Source organism: Octopus bimaculoides, unplaced genomic scaffold, assembly GCF_001194135.2.
Source record: "Octopus bimaculoides isolate UCB-OBI-ISO-001 unplaced genomic scaffold, ASM119413v2 Scaffold_62593, whole genome shotgun sequence".
Taxonomy (NCBI): Eukaryota; Metazoa; Mollusca; class Cephalopoda; order Octopoda; family Octopodidae; genus Octopus; species Octopus bimaculoides.
This window is the reverse complement of record NW_026324287.1, coordinates 40,325-45,499: the sequence shown is the minus strand read 5'-3', so window position 1 is coordinate 45,499 and position 5,175 is coordinate 40,325. Positions and strand designations below refer to the sequence as shown.

At 39.1% G+C, this 5,175-nt stretch overlaps 1 pseudogene; it reads left to right on the top strand.

Moving 5' to 3' along the window:
• Positions 1-2,315: 2,315 nt before the first annotated feature.
• Positions 2,316-2,390, top strand: LOC128251377 (U4 spliceosomal RNA; annotated as a pseudogene).
• Positions 2,391-5,175: the final 2,785 nt, after the last annotated feature.

Below are 5,175 nucleotides of genomic sequence, written 5' to 3'. Positions count from 1 at the left end.
GAACTCATCGATGAAAATCCACTATCACATATAGAAAAATTAATATTAAAACCACAATAAATGAGTTTTTTACCTGTAATTTTGGATTTTGTCCCTAATAATATTATATATATATATATATATGTATACAGGAGTTGGACAACATAATGGAAACACCTTAAAATTTCAAACAAATTTATTTTAATATGGTGTTGGACCGCCTTTGGCAGTAATTACAGCTTGAATTCTACGAGGTATGGACTCGTACAAAGTTTGAATTGTTTCGAAAGGAATTTTTGTCCATTCTTCAGCTAAAACAGTCTCCAGTTCTTGTAGTAATGATTGCGGAGGATATCGACTCCTTATCTGTTTTTCTAAAATGCACCATAAATGTTCAATGATATTAAGATCTGGGGACTGTGGTGGCCAGATAAGATGTTTAACTTCATAGAATGTTCCTCGTGCCATTCAGTAACAACTTTAGCTGCGTCTCTTCTTCTCTTCTTCTCTTCTTCTCTCTCCCTCCGTTTCTCTTTTTCCCTCTCCCCCCTCTCTCTCTATCTCTCTCTCTATCTATCTATCTCTTTCTCTTCTGTCCTAGTCATTCCATTGTCACCATTTTATAATCGTTCCATGTAAATGCATTTGAAGCCCTTCTCATAACGGCGAAGAAACCAAAGCTGGTATGGTAGGGACATTATTGTGAAAAACCATTCTGCAAGTCTTCAAGGAACTGCGGAAGGGGAAAGAAGGGGAAGCAGACAGAGGAAAAGATAGATAGACAATACCAAAGAATAACTTCTTGTCCAAGATATGCTCCCTGTCCGCTAATGAATCTCCGGTGGTCTTGCGTTCTTTATCAGTTCCGACCTGTTTCTTTTTCCTAACATGCAGCGTGTAAAACTCAGTTGCATTTAATTTCTCTCCTGTCAACTTTTCTCTGAAGAAGGACTCTCTCCGAATCGTCGGAAATTCCATTGCTCACGTCAAATTCGCTGTACTCTTTTTGTGGATTATTGCTAAATAATACAAATATTGCCAACGCAGACCAACTCTCTCTTTGAAGTCTGTCTGATTGTAACATCAAAGAAAAGGCGAGTAAATCATTTAGCGGAGAGCCGAGCTCTGGCAAACATACCAGTGAAAGTTGACAAAAAAGACTCTTTCCAGATTTGTCATGACAGCACTCCTACGACAGTATTGCTAGCTGGGAGCCCATGACAAGTCAATGTAGGTACAGGGCCAGAACCTCGTGGATAGGGGTGTAGTAGATTTGTTAGATATAGTACTTAACTGGTGTTTTTCTTTATCGCCGTCTTTATACAGTAAACGTATTGAAACTAACCTAACTCTGTCCTTCTGTTTGTGTCTCATCATGAAATTATTTCTAGCTAATTAATTCCATCATGAGATATGTTAAAACAAACTCAATTGTCGATCCATCGATTTGTCTATCTCACCATATAATTACGTGTAGTTAACTAATACTGTATCAGGAAACTAAATTATCAATCCAGCGATCTGTCTATCTCACCATATTATAACTTGTAGATAACTGATGCTCTGTCATTAAATATCAACACAAACTCAATTACTAATCGATCTATCGATCTATCTATCTCAAGACATAATTATTTTTACTTAACTAATGAAACATACCTTGCATTAAATATGTTAACACAAAGCAAATTATCGATCTGTCGATCTGTCGATCTCTCCACATAATTTTAACTAACTAATTAATTCTCCTTACATTAAATATGTTAACACGAACAATATTACGGATTTATATCGATCTTTCTATCTCACTACATAATTATTTCTAGTTAACCGATTAATAATCCAAGCATTATTTTAACAGAAAAACAGATTATTGATCTATTGATCGATCTGTCTATCTCCGCGCATAATTACCCCTTGTTAATTTCTAATTAATACTCCATATATTAACACAAAACCAAATTATTGACGTATCGATCAATCTAGCAGTATGTCTTACCAAATAATTCTTTGTTCTTTCTAGTTAACTAATTAATAATCCATCATTAATTATGTTAACATAATTCTAAATTATTGAGTTATCGATCTATCGATCTACCTCTCTATCTCACTATATAATTATTTGTGGTTAAACGAGAGTAAGAGAACGAAATATTCCGAGCTGGTAGAGTTATACCAAAGGAATGGCTGGCAATCGAGGTGTGATCCCACCGAGGGTGGGATGCAGAGCATTTGCAGACTAGTTCCTCTGCAGAGCGTGGACCATGCTGAGCAATATAGGGGCCCGTGGGCGGAAGGCCATCAGGTTGGCTATGGAGGCAGCAGGTTGGCTATAGAGCTTTGCGCAAAGAAGCGGTACCATGGCCAATGAGGTGAATCCGAAGCGTGGTTATTGCTAGTTGAAAACTATGGAGGCAGTAGAGGCTGTGCCAATGTGAGGGGTGAGCCATGGAAAGGACAGTGCCACAAGTGGTGGTGTTAATGAGACGCAACCTGGGGTTGATCAACTCCAGCTGGGTCATCTGGATGAGGGTGTCTGGTGTTAAAACGACACGCAACAACTAATGAACATCCAGTAAGCGGAGGGCTTTAAGGTTGACTGTAGGAATAAAGGTTGCTTTAAAGAGGCTTTTGATCAAAGGTGACTGGAAGTGGTTGTGTTGTCAAGTGTAGTGCTAACTGGACACAAATGGGGTTTTATAAACCCTCGTTGGATCACCTGCGTGAAGGTGTCTGATGTTGAAATTTTCGAAACCCTTAATGAACTCCCAGTAGAGGGAAAGCTATCGGGTTGGCTGTGGAGGTAGCGGAGAATGCCTGAATGAGGCTGCAGTTCAGAAAGTTTGAGCCCTAGAAGGGGCGGTGAAACCAAGAGTAATGCTAACTTGACACAAGCTGGAGCATGGTCAAACGTTTGCTGGGTCACTGGATAAATGTGTCTTTATGATGAAAGTTTCCAAATACCCAATGACCTCGTGAAACATCACAGATGATGTGTCCAAGCACATCACAGGATGATTTATGGAAAAACTATGTTAGCACAAAGTTAAATTATTGATTTATCGATATATCGATTCTTCAATCTCACCACAAAATTATTTCTGGTTAAACAAAAGAGAAGGAAATATGCTGAGCTGATGAAATTGCAACCAAATTAATGGGGGACAAACAAGATGAGAACCCTTCGAGGTGGGATGTAGACGGATTGCAGTCCAGACCCTAGATAGAGCTTACAACACGCTGGAGGGGCGTCACAAGGGCCAGTAGACAGAAGGTCGTCAAGTTGGCTGCGATGGCAGCACAGTAACAATATCAACATCAAGGTGGCTGAGAATCAAGAGGGCAAAGCCCTAGATGGGGCGGTGATAACTGAATGTAATCTGGGGTTTAATTAACTTTAGATAGATTCCTTGGATAAAGGTGTCTGATCTTTAAAGAACCCGGAACTCTTAACGAACTCCCAGTAGAGGAAAAACCAACTGGTTGGCTGTTGGTCAAAATGTACAAGTCCTGGAAAGGGCAGTGCTAACACGGGTCGTTCTAGCACGGGTAGTTCTAACAAACTGAGTCACCAGGGTGAAGGTTTCTAATTGTTCAAAGACCCGAAGCAACTAATGGTCTCAGGAAAACATCACAGATTTATATGTCCAGATGCATCAGAGGATGATATCTGGAAAACTATGTTAAAGCAAAACTAATGTATTGATCTATCGATCTATCGATCTATTGATCTCACCACATAATTATTTCTAGTTAACTATTTAATACGCCATACATTAAATATAATTAAATATAAACCTAATTATTGATTTGTTCATTAATTGTCATTAGATTGATTTCCTCGTACGATTTTTTTTCTTTCCATTTATTTTCAATTTTTTTTTTTTATATATATCTTTTTTTAAATTTTACTTTTCTTCCGTTGTTTTATACACATCTGATGTTTCTGTTGCTGTTGTTGTTGTTGTTGTTGTTGTTGTTGTTACTGCTGCTGCTGCTGTCGTTTTGTTATGATGTACCCATTGTGTTGTTGATGACATTCCGGTTGTTGTTTTGCTGTTGTTGATGATTTTGTTGTTGTTGTTGTTGTTGTTGTAATTGTTTTTGTCGTCGTTCCTAATATTTTGTTGTTTTTTGTGTTGTTGTTCTGGTTGATGTTGTGAGTACCGCTGTTGTATCTGTTGAGGGAAACGATCATCCAATTCCTCTTGTTGTTGATGATGATGATGATGTTGATGGCGGTGGTTGTGGTGGTGGTGGTGGCGGCGGCGGCGGTGATGATGATGATGATGTTGATGATAATGATGATGATGATGATGACGATGATGATGATGGTGGTGATGATGTTGCGAATATTGCTTCTCCTGCTGCTGCTTCTTCTGCTGCTTCAGCTGCCGCCGTTGCTGTTGTTTGTGTTGTTGTTGTTGTTATTATTGTTATTGTTACTAAATCTTTGTTTTTTTTTGTTTTTGTTGTTGTTGTTGTTACTGCTGCAGTTGCTGTCGCTCTTGTTGTCATTACTGTTGTTGTAGCTGTTACCGTTGTTGTTGCTGTTGTTGCTGTTGCTGTTGCTGTTGGTGTTGCTGTTGTTATTACCAAGCCTTTCTTTGTTGCTGCTGTTGCTGCTGCTGCTGTTGTTATTGTTGTTTTTGCTGCGGCTGTTGTTCCTGTTGTTGTTGTTAATGTTATTGTTATTACTTAATCTTTGTTGTTGTTGGTTATTGCTACAGTTATTCCTGTTGTTGGTATTGTTGTTATTATTATTACTAAACCTTTCTTTATTGTTATTGCTGCTGCTGCTGCGATTGCTGTTGATGCCGTTGTTGTCGTTCTTGTTAATGTTACTGAAGATTTTGTAGTTATTATTGTTGTTGCTGTTGTCTTTTTCCGCTGATGAGGAGGACATTCCTGACATTCATATCATTGACAATGTCCTTCCTGTTAGTGGAAGTACAATGGCCCAGTGGTTAGGGCAGCGGACTCGCGGTCAAAGGATCGCCGTTTCGATTCCCAGACCGGGCGTTGTGAGTGTTTATTGAGCGAAAACACCTAAAAGCTCCACGATGCTCCGGCAGGGGATGGTGGCGAACCCTGCTGTACTCTTTCACCACAACTTTCTCTCACTCTTACTTCCTGTTTCTGTTGTGCCTGTAATTCAAAGGGTCAGCCTTGTCACACTGTGTCACGCTGAATCTC